At 41.8% G+C, this 18662-nt stretch overlaps 1 long non-coding RNA gene across 1 annotated transcript in view; it reads right to left on the minus strand.

Moving 5' to 3' along the window:
* LOC139626429 (uncharacterized) overlaps positions 1–14100 on the minus strand; it is a 33846-nt gene extending 19746 nt beyond the window's left edge. The window contains exon 1 of the long non-coding RNA XR_011692267.1: positions 13749–14100. This is a non-coding gene — a long non-coding RNA (uncharacterized lncRNA). The remainder of the gene's footprint in view (positions 1–13748) is intronic.
* Between the last annotated feature and the right edge of the window lie 4562 nt (positions 14101–18662).

Below are 18662 nucleotides of genomic sequence, written 5' to 3' on the forward strand. Positions count from 1 at the left end.
ATTTTGGTCAGGCGCTTTGGCCAAAAGATGAGTGGGAATTGAATTAAATGGGAATCTGTTTACAGTGAGTGAAACAGTAGTAAGGAGTTAATGGATCAGCCATGATGGATTTTCCATGATTGATTAGCCAGGCTATAAAAAAAAAAAAAAAAAAAAAAAAAAAAAGGGAAACTCTCAATGCCAGTGACTGTGCAGGGAGCATTATATAGTGATCTATGCTGGTTGTACTGTATCAGACTATTCACTTCTTGAAAAGTTGATAAACTTTAAAACAAAAGTTGATGTTCCTCACAGCGAGCGATGCCAGCGGGAGAGTGGTTCTCCTTTCTGTAGCCAGACAACAATTCCCTTTTTCTCACACTGTGGAAGTTTTCACTTACTGCCGTTCTCCGCGGGACTCTGAATGACCACAAGAACAACAACAAAGATGGGTGCAAAAATATCCCCATCTGACCTCACCTTTAACGCAAACAAACATCTGAAATGAGCACTGCCCATCTCTACGTGGCCGCAGCCTAAAGGCCTCCTCATTATCCACCCATCTATTCAAAAACCAGTGTGTGTCCGTGTGTGCGTGTTTATGTGTGTATCTGTTGGGAGCGAATGGGACAGGCGGATGAGAACATCATTTTCCTGGAGGTCGACGGGCCTCGAACCCCCCACCCCACCCCCTCCAACCACTCCACCCGACATGCTGTCTCTGATCAATAAACCTCTATTTTCTCCCCCACACAAGGTTTCCCATTCAATACAGCTGCCACTGGCTTTAAAAACATAGAACCATGATCCATTTATTATTGGCTGTTACTATGATCTATCTACTCACCCCACCATCACCACCACCCCACCTCTCTTTATGTTGCTGCCTATTGGGGAAAGGGGGGGTCTCTTTATTTCCTGCCCATGCTGCCTATTGACAGGCCATCACTAAAGCCCATCATTCATCACTCAGTGTACATGAATGTGGAGATATATGGCATATTGTTAAGAACTGTATGTAATTTCAATTGTATGCTTTAGGGTTATGCAGACAGCCTACATTTGTAAAACTTCTGCATTTGAGACACTTTACCATACATTTTGAAACGGAAATGGACTATGGAAAGCAACGTAAGTAAAAATTTGTCTCTAAAAATTATAGAGAAACAAAGGTAGAAACATATATAACAGAAGGAAAAGAGAAGGTACATATATTTTTAAAAGTCTGAAATTTGTAAAACTATTTTATCCCCCACACTGACAATAATCAGTGATACGTCAGATCATGGTAACAATACACAATTTCAATGTTTTTATCATAAACATCTTGGTTTACCATAAATGGACAAAGTGTGACGCAAGACACCTGTGCAGCAAATACAAAGCTTCAAACTAAGTCTACACTGAAACATTTAAGGCCCCATTATAACTTGTCATTTCAAGTGTCTCCTACAAAATCCAGATGAGATAGACAATTTAATTTACACTTATCCACATACACTATACAACAAAACAGTTCAGCCCTGTCAAGTATCAATAAAAATATTAAATGACTAAAAACTGTATCATCTTACAAATATTGTATTATTATCAATGGTATAAATCAATTAATGTTTATTGCATGAACAAGATTACAAAGAACCTGCGAACACCATAGCATTGCCTGAACAAGTAAGAAACCAGACTGTGAGAGGTGGTCTCCAGGTATAGAAGGAGCCTTGCCACCAATTACAGAATGTGCAGTGGCCGTCCTCAAAAAAATCCATCACGCACAATTCCCTATTTACAAAATCTTGCAGTGGAAAAAAGACGGGTAAGTGCTTTTGACTTAGCACAAGGATTTTCTGTGGAACTTGGTGTTTCAGTCACTGATCAGATGGTGTGAATTGCACTGCATAAAGTCAACCTCGACAAAAGGAAACCATTGCTCACACAAGACACACACCGTACAGATCAATCAGCATGGTGGTTTCAGTAATCAGACTTCAATTAATTTCTAATGTGTCTTATATGCATTTACACAGCGTTTTTGAGATTGGAGAGCTATCCAACTTGCCCAACGTGCATGAAGTGACTAATGAGGTGCAAATGAGGTCTTGTCATCAGAATTTGGGTGGTGGGCTGCATCTGACAATTTTTGTTTCGGAAGTTTTGAAAACAGATAATTCAGCAAGTGTGTCCACTTAACCCAGTGATTGGCCAGGTGTGTAGCGGCAAGGGAGTGAGCAAGACTTTAACCTTTCTCTCAAGTTCACGTTTTCACTCCTCACACAACTACTTCCATGACTTTTCCTCAGTACAACCAAGTGCAACACCATGAACACATTCAAGGAAAGATTGTGTCAACCGCCATTATCCCCATTCAGAATAGGTCTGAGTGCTATTCATTTGCAGCATACAGAGACCATAGGCAAGTTTAATTCAAGTCTTCCACTGAATCGATCAGCTGTGTTTTTGCATTTGTCCTGCTCATGCATCTCTTCCACTGTGTGTGCTAATGATTGTGACTTGCAAAATTATAACCAGGTTTGCAGAGAGGTATGTTCATTTGTGTGTGCTCTGTGTCTTTATGTTAGAGCATATGAACACTTCCCACATGTGCACATCGACACACACGCAGAGCGTCTTGCCAAACCCAAACTGGCTCACCATTTTCTCCAGAGGATGAAGCTGTCAGCTTTCTGGCTGCCACAGGCCCGACTCTACCTGACCGCTCCAACTGGAGGTCCTCATTAATGTGGTCCACAGCATGCCAACTTTTAATAGCCACACACAACTGTACAACATCAGATCATGGGGCTCGCTGCTGTATGTAAAAAAAAATAATAATTAAGAATGACCAGAGAAGCTGTCTTACCGCATTCTATAAATACCACACAAGACTTTCCTGACTCTGTATTTGTGCCAACCTTCAATGACCTCATCTTATTTCCAACCAACGGTTTGTTCTTAAATACTGATGCCATGGGAGAACATGCAGCAGACGATCTAGCCGCACTGTGAGGTGAAAACGGAAGGAAGGAAACATGGAAATACGGTATTATTTTTTGAATTCAAGAAAGGGAAAAAAAAGGACTGTTAGTAATATTGATGACCTGATGAATTAATCAAAGGTAAAAGTCGCAGGCAAGAGAAGAAGAAACCCTATGACACAAACTTAAATGTCACCTTAAAACTTGCTTACCACAGGATGTTTTGGCTGGTCAGCGGAAAAGGACAAAGGCGACCATTTTGTCCAGATGATGAATGGGCTGGGCTGACAGGCCACTTCTCTCTCTCCCTCTCTCTCTCTCGCTACTCTCTTTCTGTCCTTCCTTCCATCCTTTCCTCTTCCTCCTTCATCTCCAGCCACCCACCTACCCAAAGCCACAATTTGTTCCCTCCTCTGACTTTGGGCCCAGAGACAGATTCCACCAGGTGACAGATTTATTGGTGTCTGTGCGAGGTAAAGCGCCTCAAACCCTCAGTAACGCCCGGAGACCCACTGCCGGGGAGGATGAGATTGAAGCACCATTTATATCTGCTAGGGTCCCAGTAAAGGGCAGCTCCTATATATCTCCGCAACAAGGGACTGAAAATTGCTCTCACTTCCCTATCCAGCTGGAAACCTAGAATTTTCTCATTCCTTAAAACATATCTGGATTTCTTTCTTGGTGTTTTCTCACTTTTGGACAAATGAGTATATGAACCATATGTGTGAGATTTCCCCCTCGAGCCTGGAGGGGGGGGAAAGCTGGAAGTCATTTTCGCCCGGGCCAACAGGCCATATCAGGGAGCTGGTTTGAGGTTTATAGTGACGGAGTTCACAGGTGTAACAACCCCACCCCACCCCACCCCCCCAACCTGCCACAAAACCACCTCATACACGGACCATAATTAATCCAGGTCCAGGCCTCACCCAGAGACACTTCAGGCCTATGGGTGGTCCAAAGCACACACAGATACACACATGCACATACTGTACTGTATATACTGAGTACCGAGCAGTCTTTACATCAAATGTACAATGTGTTTCTTCTGTTTCTGTTTCTCTAACACTAACACACACACACACACACGCACAGGCACAGGCGCACACACACGCACGCACAGGCGCACACACACATGCCTGTAAAGCTCTGAAAATATACATAAGGCTTACTTAGCTGGTTTGGAACCTGCTGCACAAACACACTGGGCAGCTGCAGGACTGGCTGACTGGTGAGTGGTGACTGACCCACCGACTGATTAATTAGCTGACATATGATTGATTGACTGGTTGAATAACTGATGGAATAACCTGACTGGCTGACTGTACCGTAATTGTCTGAGAAACTGAATGGCGGAGACACTGTCTAGCTGACTGGATATCAGATGGAGTTAGATGAGATGGTCAACTATTGAATTTATTGGCTAAATAAGTAACAGACTGACTGACGTTGGATGTCTGGCTCACCAACGAACTGGCTCTCCTACTGGGTGACTCTTCAGTTGATTTATTTTAACTGTCAGTCAGCACAGTTGGCTACTTATTTAGCCCTGGCAGCCAGTTAGAATAAGATAGCTAACCAAATCATTGGCTAGTTGGTAAGCAGGCAGATTTACCTACTGCCTGACTAGCTGGCTGTCTGCACAGTTAGACCAATGGCTAACAGGTCATCTCCCCATCCTTACTGCCTGGTTGGCTGTAGAGCTAAATGTCATTGGCTTGACTGGCTAATCAACAGACAAATTGTGAATTGAACGGCTGCATCACCAACTGGCTGGCTGACTGACTGTCTGGCTGACTACATAATTCAATGCAGAGGAGTCTCCATCCAGATAAAATTCACTCACATCTTAACTCTCCCTCTGTCCAAACTTCTGTCAGAAAACTCGCTGGCCAACCTCCTCTCTCCATTCCTCATGTCAGCTTAGACTGTGAAATGATTGCATTGGTTTCAGTGAGGAACATAACATTTTTCATCTCAGGCATTTAGTTTATCCCAAGTGAGCAGGTGAGGATTCAGAACGACGATCGAAGACAGTTCAACAAGACATGCAGTACGGCTGTTGTACAATGACATTACAGGGATCAAACTGGTGATCTTTAGGTTACAGGGAATTCTTCTAATGTTGCGATCATCTGCTGCCAGACCAGAAAACAGAGCTATGGAGAAAATTATACATTTTAGAAAAGTATCGCGTAACATAATCTCCAAATTTTCTCGGGATCCAGTCCAGAGAGGCATTATCATTGTGCCAGTTGATTATTTAACCGTGCTTCAGAAATACCACCTATTCATTTTATTGTTACACTTTAATTTATTTTGAAAACATAAAATCATCACTTGATTTAACTAGGTCCTGTTTTGTTTCAGAAGGTGCTGAGAGAAGTTGCTGCAAGAGAAAAGAAAGACGGGGGAAGTGAGTCCTTGCTCAACATGAAGTTTGCCTCAAACAAAAGGAAGAAAGGGGATCATCCCTTGATGGTATCAGACTCTGCCGGAGTGCGATTCAATATATTTAAGAGTAACCTCTACAATGTCTGTGTAAGTCCATGAATACTATATGTTCTTGGCAAGATGTCTGTTAAGTGTGATTGAAAAATTGCCTCAGTATAAATGTGTATTATTTCAACGTGACAAATGTATACAGCCATAGTTACTCTAGCCTTTCATGCTTATTTTCCTGTCTCCAATCAAAAAAAGTCTCTTCTTGCATGACAGAAGTGTCGTCCCAGGAGCATTGTTTATATTTTACTCCCCATGACACCCATTTTTGCTGATCAGGCCATGGTGCAAACAAAATAGTTGTAAATTAAATCATATTCTAAGCTAGAAATCTTTGTAAACAATGAACAAACTCTTAACTCAAAAGGCCATTTAAAGCTACTTAAAGAAACTGGGTATATGGCCTCTCTTAAAAATCCTAATTGTGTGAATTAAATAATTAAATGTTGAGTTTTTAACATTAAAAACATAACATTAAAGTATACAGTTAAATAATATTAGAGGCCATGACACCAGTTTTTGAAGTAGACTTGACAGAATTCCTACAACTCCATCCATCAGTGATGGATTATGCTTAATTCAAGTGCAACCTCTGTCTTCCTCCAACACTATGTGCTCCCATGTGACCTCTTAGTTCAGTTGTGGAAGATTTAAAGAAAAGAACATAAATTTCCAGGACCAAATTCCTTCAGTCAAGGAAAGGAACTGGCCATAGATAATGTTTCCTAGTGTCTCCATGACTAAACATTATGGCACAGTTAATGGTTAGGATCTCAGTATTTACCCTCCATTAGGTCTTAGCACACACAGTAACAGACACACACAACCTGGCATAATGACCAAGTGACCTGCACATCACTGAACTCTCTAGGCCTCTCACTTAGAGGTAAGCAAACACACACAGAGAAACACACACGTCACCAAAAATTATACCTTCACAGAGAGGTAAGTAAACATACACACTGAGACACTGGAGCAGAACAATGTCCACCCCCACCCCCCCTTTTAAACCCATGAAGCAGCTCTCTCAGCCTCTTCGCCTGCCTGACTTTATGGATCTCTGTGCTGCAATCAGGCTTTATTAGCCATTCTCTGAATGACACAGCACAATAGCTGCCCTAATTGAACAGAAACACATTGATCAGAGGCGTTAGCCCTTCAAACTGGGCAGCAATGGAGGATTTAGATCAGAAATGTTCACATTAAATTATACAGCATATGTGCAGGGGTCTGTCTTGGTGGTGATTGTCAGGACCCCGAACACATCAGTTCAAAGGAAAAATTCAACTTTAGATATTCGCTATCTGACAACATAATACAATATCTGACATGATGTTTGTGATTTTCATTACTGTAACTTATCTGTGTAAAAACTTTCTCTAGTAACTTTTTTTTAAGTTAGAAATGACAGAAATCAGCACATCTCTCTCAGCTCTCATAATTTTCCAAAAAAGTTGCCACCAGTATGTCATTAAACTGGCTTACTAAGAACCAGACACTAGCATTTCTGGAGGAGTTTCCCCTGTATGATTACTGTATGATAGAAACTCATCTATCGGAAATGAATAAATGTATTGTGTGTTGAAATTTATATGGAAAAAAGGAAATGACTCCCGAAATGCAAGGTACATTGTTGATAGTTGTCATGTAGCACTGCTCGGGGCTTTTTGCATGGTTTTCTCCTTAAATGTCTGATATGCAGCCTGTCATCATTTATTTTCAGTTTCCAAGGGGTGTTATAAGTGACTGCAGACCAAAATGTCTGGATGTAATTGAATAGACCTACAACCAATCAGAGCAATGAAATGTATGATGTAGCACAGAGTAGGGCCAGTTAGTAAATTAAACTTTTACCAAACCCTGGCGGTAGAACAGCAAACACATCTTTCTTATGAGCAAACGCTGTTAGTGCAGTTGTTTGTTCTTCTCTTAGAGAAAATATACTGTCTAGTTTGCTTAATAGCGTTGCAATATTCAACAGACCTCTCCACATTAGCAGCAGCCATCTTGGTTGTTAACAGAAATGCTTAAGCGGCGCTCCTCTGTCAGTCATTGTATCAAACCCTCCTGATTTTAGATGGAAAAATGGTTGTGACTGGCTCAAGCTGACAGGGTCCAGACTCATCTGCGAGAGCAAATAAACATGAGCTTGCTAACTGTTCTGGTTTCCAGGCAACCTGATATGCACTTCAATTTATTGTTATTATTAATTTCTTCTCCAACAGCAAAACAAAACACCCACATTCATATAAAAAAAGAGGTAAAAAAAACGCACAGCAAGACCTGGGAACAGTAACTCACTGGTTCCTACTAACAGTAGCTCTCACTGAATTGGAGGATTGCAGACAGAAGTTGAGACTTACTGCCAAATGAGTGAAATGTAAATGTGAATGGAGTGGAGTGGAAATGGTAATGTTATGCATTTTGGCAAAGGTGGAGGCGTGTGTTTCTTCGATGGCCTGTTAGCTGTTCTGTATCATTAGCGCATGGCAGGTTGTTAGAAAGTGGACAGGGGTTGGATAAAGGGAGAAGGGAATGGTCCATTGGGCACAGTGTGTGTGTGTGTGTGTGCGCGTGTGTGTGTATGTGTGTAGCCAAGGGTCAGCCAGAGGGGATACGATGTGTCTGTCACAATTGACCGCTCTGCGACCACAGACACTAGTCGACCAGCCACTAGTATTTGTGTGTGTGTGTGTGTATATGAGAGTGTGTGTTTGTGTGTTACAAGCTAAAAGACTTAAAGCAGTCCATCCTCTCTTACACACTTTTTCACTATCCAGACTGTTACAGCCAACCTCACTCTGACCCTGGGGTCACTGACTATGTGTGTGTGTGTGTGTGTGTGTGCATGGGTGGTTGTGGGTGTAAAGTGTGTGTGTCTCAGAAAGGAGGGAAAAGCAGTCAACAACCCACACAATCACCCAGGATTCACCTAAATAAACAGTGATGTGAATAGAGAAGAGATTTTATAGAGTCAGGTGTGGGTGTGTGTGTGTGTGTGTGTGTGTAAGTGCACCATTGTCACAAATGACCGCACACTCACCTGGCAACTAAAACTGCCCCAGTGAGAGGATTTTGTCCTTGTATTCAAATCTCCAATCCTGTGTAGTGAAGGATGGGTTTGATGGAAAAATCTATCCAGACATCCTCTGTTATTTATCATTACTCTGTGCTGCTTGTTCCATTACTTTTCTATATACAGTATATTGGATGATAAAGTGTTGTAGTTTGCCTCTGCCTGCTGCTTCCTCCTGAGTTAGTGAGTCCCTGTCTCTTCACAAAACAGCAATCCTGAGCCTTTTTGCCTTATGAGCCCTTAAAATGAATACTTCAAAATGTTATAACTGTTTTTAGGGTGGGTTTTTATAAACAGCTTGTGTTGGCTGTTTGAGCAGCAGGCCCTCCAACATCGCAAGCAACCACTGTCCAATGGCCAGTGTATACTTGAAAAGAACTGCCCTATTGGAGGGCAACAGTGTAGGAAGCTGGTAGGAAGGGCCACACTCAAAGGTGGGTTGAAAACTATGGGCTCAAATTGGGTTAAAAGTTTTTTAGCTAGTAAAAGGATTTGTTAACCTGTAAAATGACAAATTCAAATTCAAATTTGTGCATGTGTAGAAGTTATTTGAAAAAAAAAAAAAGGATTGTGAATAAATCTGTGAACAAATGAAAAATCAGTGGTGAGGTCATACAAAGACGCCACTAAAAAAAGGAAGTGGTTTTGTGAACGTCTGTGAACAGATACAGAGCAGAAACCTGCTTGTAAAACTCAGCACTCACAAGTGAGTGTGACACTGAAGTTACAAGTATGAATTTTGATAGTCAATAATCGAAAACACAATTGCAATAGTGTTAACTAAGCCAAAATAGAAATAAAAAAGCATCAGCCAATACATGCTGCTTTGAAGCAAATTATATTCATGATTCTAATTACAGTCTGACTCAGAGTAACAAAAGCAGCGAGCAAAGACTGTGCTGCCAAATATTACTTCTCTTAATCCCACCTGCAGTAAGATGCAGTGTGCGGTTAAGCAGGAGCTTGGGCTTCCTGACGCCAGGGCTGAAATCAGTGGTGACATGCAAAGCCTTATAACAACATGTACAACCACACTGCACAGACAGGTTTTCTGTCCCTTTTCTGAAACACTACGCCCGATGGTGAGGCAAGAGTCACAAAGAAAGATGGGATTATAAATTGTGTACGTTGACCACATGTGGGTTTGTATTCAGAGGTTGACAAGGATACTACTGCAGATAACAGACAAGATTTTAAATAGTGTCTCCTCAACATTATTCATGGAGAGCAGTCAAAGAGTCAACGCATCAATGTGAAGATTTAAAAGAATAAAAAGTGTGGAACAGCTGAATCCTTGTTCTTTTTCACATGAGCACAGCTGGCCAGTTGCTGAGGCAATAGCAGTTTATATCCTAGACCATTATTTTCTCAGCTGGCAATTCAGGCTAATTCAAGCAAAGTTCAATTAAGAAAAGATTTTGGACTTAGGATTGACAAACACAAAACTGTCCATGAATAACAAGTCAAATAAAACACTATTCTGACTATGTATTTAGTTAAATCACTCCGTGACTGTTCATAAACCCATCACGTTGCACCCAGGCCAAACGTCCACTCTGGAGTAAACAGCCACACTTAAAAGATGTACGTTAGAACTGTACGCCTGTCTGAGCAGAACAATGCCATGAGCTGACATTCCTTCTGCAGCTGTTTTTCACTTATGGGAACCTCCACCTAAGAGCAGGCTACCCTTGGAATTTCACCTGGCGATGCTAACGCTAGCTGCTGTAAGCAAACATCCACAGATAGGAAGACGCAAGGAGCTGATAAGGTGTGTGAAGCTATTAATGCACGCATGACAACATAAACATAGACTCTCGCTCACACAAACACTGCACAAACACACACACACAGATGTAAATACTGTATTTCAAGTGAGACCTCACCCCATGGTTTGTTTAGTTTTTGTTGCAACCTGAACACCTGATAGTGTTGGCGAGTATTGTTCCTCCTGCCGCCTCTTTAAAATAGAAGCTTATAGGAAGCAATGAACAATGACTGTTGCATGACCTGCTAATGGATCCAGCAGTCGCTCCATGCTTGTGTGTGCGCGCGTGTGCATGTACGGTATGTATGCATGTGTTTGTGTGTTTACAAACGGAGAGAAAGGCACAGAAAAAGCGGCACACACGACTTAGATGACAAGTGTGTGTGTGTGTGTGTGTGTGTGTGTACATCAAACACATGCTCTTCAAACAGAGTGACACAACAGCTCTCAGGTCTCGGCAAGCATTCCTTTTACAGGACATAATCTGAAATGGGCCGTAGTGTCTGGTATCTGTATTGTGACTAGGGAAATGCTTTCATGTCCACATTTTCCAGATTGACATCTTAAGCATTGACCTGACGTTCCCTTACAAATTCATTTACAGTCTGTTCAGCAGGAGTTACTTCTAAATGGCCCATATTAAAGAAACGAACGGCGAGGAAGTGAAGGGTCGGAGCCGCAGCAGTCTGACAGTAGATACAACAATTATACCTCTGTTCCTAAAGAAGAGCTTGGAGAGGAACCAAGAAGCAGGCAGATTAATTATCATCTTGGACATGCCGCAGTGTGTGTGTGGATGGAGGAGTGGTGAGGTTGTGTGAGTCACAGTTACCACAGCATATATTCCTGGACATTCTCCGGCATACTGTTTATACTAGGTTGAACTGTATGTGTGAGTGTGTTTTCTCACACTCCCCACTCAACCCCTTCTCATATTCTATATATAACATCTCCTTCCTTAATTGTTTCTTTCCCTTCTCTTCTTGTCTACTGTCCTGCATTGTCTCTCTGCTCTTCACAAGCCTGGTGTCAACCTTTGTAAAATGCACACAATGTCAGGAATGCACAGGAGCCACAAATAAAAGTTAACAACAAACTGGTTTTCCCACAGTAAGAAATATTATCAGTGAGACAAAATAGGCATAAACCATCATTTGAGATCAAAACTGTCGGGGGTGGAGGTGGACTCATAGATAGATGGAGGTGTGCATTTGCCTATGATTTGCCTGGGTTCTCAATTTATGTGAGTATTCTGGTGTGCGTTCACTCAACAGTGCACTCGACCATCAGATCATGGATTTAATTCATCATTCATTACCTCCACCACGGAGGTTATTTTTTCGCCCTTGTCTGTTTATTTGTCAGCAGGATTTCACAAAAAGTACTGAACCGATTTGCTCCAAACTTGGTGGAGGGATGGGCTGTGGGCCAGAGGAGAACCCAATAAATTTTGGGGCAGATATGGATCATTTACTAGGAATTTGATTTTTTTCTCTCTGAAGTCTGGTGTATGTTGTTTGACATTGGCCTTGGCAGAGGTCTGCACTCTCTGAGTGCCCTTCTAGTTTCCTTATTTAATGGGTAAAATGAAACCAGTAGCTCAAGTCCAGAAATTACAATATCAGTGTACTTTAATTTAATGTCATGTGCATTTGCCGAAGTTTTGGCATAATTTGTTAGAGTTCCTTGTCCATTTGATTATTTTACATGCAGATAGGTGACAAATTAAAGACAAAAACCAACAACAGTCTTTTATTTATCACTTGTCTGTATAAGCTAGACAAATCCCTGCCCAATCAATGGACTCGGAAAATAAATTGATTTTGTTTCTTATCACTTGTGTTGGACAGATTGGTGGTCTTTTAACCCTTTGCAGCTTCGTCTCTCCTCATCCTTCTGCTCTTTCCTTGCATTCAACCCATCCCCCCACCTTCTCCCCTCCTGTCAGAGATGTTAGCAGGACATTTAGTTCTATGTAGATCTTTTTCTTTTATCCTCCTCTCCTCTCCCCTCCCTCTGTCAGAGACATTAACTGGTTAGCTCGCAGCCGAGCCCTCAGTTCCATCCCTCCCTCTGATGCTCCCCTCCCACCCTAACACTTTGTCTTTGCCATCTCTTTTATCATCCCTCACTCCGATTTGATTGACATTTCATCAGACACTTGGAAGCACCAAACCTTGACCTGCTGAGTGTCACAGTAGCCGGCAGTATTTTTATTAACCTCTTATCTCCTGCCTGCACCACTTCACTCCATCACCAAAGTAACACGCAGCATGTTTTAAACAACATATTATGCATAAACAAATGAGACTATGAGAGATTTTGCTAGCCCGTCTTGAAAGGCTAGCATTAATGATTTTTAAACAACTTTCCCATTAAAACTCCCACTTCCTGTAGCATAGAGTATGTGGCCTCTTATTGCCTTCTCACCCTCTCTAGAGATGTTTGCTGTCTCTTTGGCTTTACTGAAAATATGCATTGCCCATCCTACAATCTACCAGAGCAAGAAATGATAAAACTTTAGCTTATTTTGGAGAGACAAAAGTGCACCTTCTTCCTGTTGCATGTCATTTAGGAATCAACCATATTTTTTACTAAATTGAACCCAGGACTGTGTATTAGCCAGCAGAGGCTAATATTCTCCATCAATTGTTTCATTGATGCCTAAGAAATTATATGGTAATGATTTCTCAAAGTGTACAGTAGGATCTTTAAACTTATGTCTGGTTCTGCAGCATTTACACCAAAAATTCTCTCATATCTGTGTCGACACAGTGTGTGTTTCTCTGGGACTTTATATTTGAGCACATAGATGCCAGTCAAAGCTGAACATATTCTGGATACCTGTGATGTTTTTTTACATTCATATATTTATAATCCAATATTTACCTAGGGGTATACATCATTAAAATGTGTGTGCACATGTGTTCTCTACAGTAGTGTAACATAATTGTGATCGGCTCTGATGCAAATATGTTTTTTTGTGCCCACCCCTGCCCCCATCTCACACACACACACACACACACACACACACACACTTGTGCATACAACCACTACAGACAATGGCTATGTCACCATGGAGATGCTCACCATGCTACTCTCATCCTGCAAACTAGTCTTTGCTCAGCACATCTGACAGCAGCCTTAGCATCAACTTTACCAGCTCTACTCCAGCAGCCTGTCCTGGACTCCTGGACTCAAACCACCACAGCAACTATCAAACATCTTTAATATCTTTATCCAGCCAGCACTGACAAAACATACACAAAGGTATCTTACACAGTGTGCCAGTGGGCATCGAACAAACAGCTGACAAGAAAATCACAACAACTCATTACAGGTCGACACAGTACGAATGAATGGACCACAGCACCTAATCACACAATCACTGCATATAAAAACCATCGGTCATTAAATCCCCGACCCCGCTCCATGAAGAGAAACCTGTACTCACCCATTAGAAGTTCATGCGCCAGGCCTGGCGCTCAGCAAAGTCATGAACATCAGTGCCCCGACCCAGATCCCTGCTCTGCTGCTCTCTGTGGAGAGTGTAGCCGAAGCCTGCCGACGTTAGCCCCCGGCTGCACGTCAGCAATGCCAACGTTTGATGAACTAGAAGCTTGCTAAATAAAAACTTTATGTCGTCAGTTCCTCCTGTTCTCTTCTAGCCGTCCTCTTCTGAGCGCCGCTTGTTTGTTTGGACTCGTTACGCATTATGCTGCTGATGGAACTGTCCGTTTACTGAAAGACTCGCTCCTTGCTGAAAGCTTTTGAAAAACACACCTGACATCCACTCAAGCAAGTTATCAGAGATGACACCGAGCAAGCTCATTGGTCAGGCCCTACTACGTAATTTTATAGAAGAAATTAACCAAATTAAATAAGTGGTAGGCAGAAATAACATGTATTTTTCATTTAAAAAAACCTTTTGGAAAAATCCAATAGGGACAATAAAAATATAAAAGATTGTGATTAAAAACAGTAAGTGTGATGGGCCATTAAGAGCTACTGGGCCCCAGTGCAGCTCATTAACCGAGTCGTTGGTAGTTACACTAGTAGTTGCCCAGCTCACCTCACTTTTATGTCCTCTCAGCCATTTGACATAGAGATAACCAGGCCCTTTGGACAATATCAGTGTCCCTCCACTTTAGGTTGTCAGCAGCAAACTTGCAACACTGAAGCCTCTTTATGCAAACATTTATACAACACACACACACACACACACTCCTTTCTTCAGACAAAAGGGACAGTCTTTGTTTGATCCCCTGTGAGGTTTATCTCCTAAGCCCAAATGTCAACACTTGAAGTAGACAGACTCAGTTTCCTTTCAAATGATCCAGTGACAGTCCACATCCAAAGACCTGGAGACAAGCAGGTAACAGCAGTTAACCGGGGGCTCAACAGAAAGTCAGTGGAACATGAGTTACACTTAGGGATTAGGGAGTGACAAACCGAAAGAGTGTCGTGCAGGAATCTGAGATGATCCCCACTATTCCCTCTTTTATTTTGACCATCGTTCCATGCAATGCCAGTTTCAGCAAATAAAACCCAGCTTTTGGAAATGCATAGATAAATCTAGCCAGTACAGACACTGTGGAGTACAGGGCAACATTTTGTCACCTCTAACTGACTACTCATTTTTGTGTCAGTGTAGCCGATCACACAACACAGATGTCCTCTGACAATTTAGCGTTACAAAATACTTAATGGGCTTTGTGCAACAGCAGAGGAATTACTGTTACTTGCAGGTAGCAGGAACACATTAGCTTACTAGATGAAGTAAAGCAAAATGTTGATAATGTAATGTAAAATTGTTTTGTTTGTCAATTTAAAGGACAAGAGCTGAGATTTATCCAGCGCTACAGTTCCCCTTCATGTTCAAGCATCTTTCAGGTCTTTTTTTTTTTTTTTTTTTGCTCTGCTGTCATCAAGTGCACCTCAGGCCACAGCAGACGTCTGTTTTCACCAGAAAAGCTCTGTTAAACCCACAGTATGCTAGATATCCAGCATGAAGCAGCAGGCTAAGTTAGCAACTATGCTGGTAAACATAGTGGGGCTTCCCTCGGGAATGGTGGAGCGGTGGAGAAACAGAGCTAAAAGGAGAGCGGATAATGGACAGACATGTGACTCCAAATAAATGATGATGTTGCTGTAAGTCTGCTGGATTTGTGAATAGGGACCATAGCACCACAATAACCTAATGAGGGGACAACCTGGCAGTCTTGTGTTACAGTGTGCTGCACAGCCCCCCAGAGGCTAAAAAATCAATTCATGCAGTTTCTAGTTTTCCATGTTAACCTATATGGTTATACACTTCAAGTTCACTGTATTTACAGTGAGAGGGGGATTATACCTCCATCTGTATTTACTATTAACAGTTTCAACTGGGAGCAGAGCACCTCTTCTGTTAGCTTTCATCTTTTCTTTGTGTTTCGTTTGCATCATTGATGGTGTTTGTGTCACACATCCTTCTTTGTTTTGTTTTACGAGTCATTGCTCCACACGCATGGTCCTGCTGTATTTTTAGAGCAACTAACTGTGTACATTATATCTTCAATACAGAAAACAGAGGTAAGTAGGAGGGGGAAGTGTGTTTGTGTGTGTGTGTGTTGGAGGGGTGGTGGAGGAGTGATTTCCTGGTTATGAATAGGCAGTGTGTGTTGATTATCATTTAATGATGTTAGTGTGCGTATTACAGTCCCAAGACTATTGTTATTTGATCAGAACAAAAGTCATACACGCAGACATACACTCATTCATGAACACAAGTGCACACACACCTACAAACACACACACACAAACACACGCACACACACAGACAAAGACACAACACATACTCAGACTTGCATACAAACAGACCAGCATGGAAATGCTGTCCACATGGTAATATACACACAAACAACTTGAACCACACACACTTGCTGTGCTTTTATCGCTCAACTACTGCAACCATATTATTTTTTGGTAGAAGTGTAGTCACTGTGTGTTTGTGTGTGTGTGTTTGTCTGTGTGTGCCAATCAGATACATTTAGGATTGCAAGTGTCTGATGCTAAGGATTAGTCCAAAGTTTAAGACTGTGGTGTCGGCATGACCTCACCTGAGTTTGGATGTGACTTTGATCACCTCAAACTGCAAACTGTGCAGGCCCAGTGTGTTTCAGTTCATTTGTGGTTGGGAATAACAAACAAATCTAGTGACGTCTGTCTTATTGTGTCTTTTATCCTCTCCTTCTTCCTCTGTGTCCCTCATTACCTTTCCCAGCAGCACCCCATTATGTCTCTCTCTCTCTCTCTCTCTCTCTCTCTCCATACAGGTTAATCATTCCAGCAGTGCTATAAGCCAGAGAAGGTCTTATCAGTGTCTGTGTCATTTTATAACCTGTCCACCCTCCTACCCTACCCCCCCCCCCCCCCCCCCCCCCCCCCCCCCCGTCCTCTTTCGTCATTCTCTTACTCCATCCCCCACTGCGTGCAAGTAAGGCAGCTTAAACCAATCACAGGGCAGCACTAAGAGTATGTTGCTGGTTAGTAGAGCCTCCTGCACTCTGTCAACATTGTGGTTGATGTGCTGGTCACCAAGTGATGATAAAAAAGAGTCTGTGTGCATGGGTATGAAGGGAGGTTAGGTGATTACAGATGGTAAAATAAACAGTAGGGGAATTCAATTATTTTCAAAACCAAAGTTCAAAGCTAGTTCAGTTCATTATCTTTCTATGTTAATTTGTTATTAGAATTTATTTGCCATCAAATGGGTGACCGTTTCGCTGCAAGAGACAAAGGCAGCAGGTGAATGTGTAAAGGAAAAGGGACATTTCCAGTAAAGAGACACCAAAGAAACGGTAGTGGGAACTTACTGTGTGTGTTAGGAGTGGGAGGAGGAGAGGGGAGGAGCATTTTTTTTTTTTTTTAACAAAAAAACAGTGAAACACTGTGACAACAGTATCAGGTCAGCTCTACAGATGACCTGCTTGGGGCAGGTGAGCCTGTTGTGTGAGTGCTGACTGTGTATTGTCTTGTATGTAAACCAGCTGCGGGTGATGATGCTGTATTTGCAGCACAAAGCACATGTTAACATTTATTTCTGGTGGATTAGCGATAGCCAGTGTTGCCTCTGTCATATAAGCTTTAAGAAAACGAATTTGATTGAAAAGACGGAAATAACGTGAACTAAAAATGAGGATATTTGAAAAGAGAAAAACATGTCCCATATGAAGCCCTGGATGAGTGTGGTATGTATGTGGAATGTGGTATAACTTCACTGGATTACCAAAGCACCACACTGTGTTACAGGTCACAATAAGTATATCAAATATGATATATTTTAACTGATGCTGTAGAAATAAAACTAAGGAGGAATATAACAGGTTTAGGTTTTAAGCATTTCTCCTGGAAAAGAGCAGAAATTATTTTGAGTTTATTACAAGGTCTAAATGAAAAACTAATTTTAGGATCTGTTGGTTTATGTTTCCCTTACTGTGCTTCATAGTGTATTTTACTTCCTATATTACCAAACTAATGCCATTGTCTTACAGATCGATATTAAATTCTTTAAAGATGTAGTTCTCCATAATCGTTTTCAGTGGATTGTTATATGTTACTGCTTGATATGACGTGTGTGTGTGTGTGTGTGTGTGTGTGTGTGTGTGTGTGTGTGTGTGTGCGTGTGTGTGTGCCCTCTGCGACCCCTCAGGTGTGTCTGGCGGTCTGCCCCGTGTCTTTTCCTCGTCTCCCCCTGCTCGTCCTCAATGGCTCAGACCGATGGTAAGAGCGCGCTGTATTTAGGGAACTAAAACATCTGCCCATATGTGCTTGTGGGGGGAGGGGGGGGGGGGGGGGGGGGGGCATTACAGGGACGTAGCCGCATAATTATTTTTGTCCTGTGTATTCAATTTGGAATTGGCTAAATAGCCCGAGTCTGACGTCAGATCACTAATTGATCCCTGCTCAGCCAATTACTGATAATAATTCAGAAGCAAAGGTATAATTTATTGCGTGAGGGGGGTGATTTAATCCGCAAATAAAGGCCATGTTAAGCCCGAGGCCCGCGCTTCGCACATTTTCCACAAAATTGAACAGTCAACCCTAAAAACTGGCCAACTAATGGTACATAGATTATTTTACGTTTTTCAAATATATATGGATCTAATGCAGAATTTAGTATGTCCTTCATCTGCATAAGAAAGAAAGAAAGAAAGAAAGTAAGAAAGAAAGAAAGGCTATTGCCTTTTATTTGATTAGCCTATATTTTATGACATTTTAATGATGAGGAGATCATTAAAGTGTAATTGAGTTGTGCTATGGCAGCAGGGGTACAGAGCTGGATGCTAAAATTGATTGAGGTGGTTAATTAATTCATACAATAAAATAT

The sequence above is a fragment of the Trachinotus anak genome, unplaced genomic scaffold (assembly GCF_046630095.1).
Source record: "Trachinotus anak isolate AG129_WGS33_773 ecotype Australia unplaced genomic scaffold, CSIRO_AGI_Tana_v1 ptg000010l, whole genome shotgun sequence".
Taxonomy (NCBI): domain Eukaryota; kingdom Metazoa; phylum Chordata; class Actinopteri; order Carangiformes; family Carangidae; genus Trachinotus; species Trachinotus anak.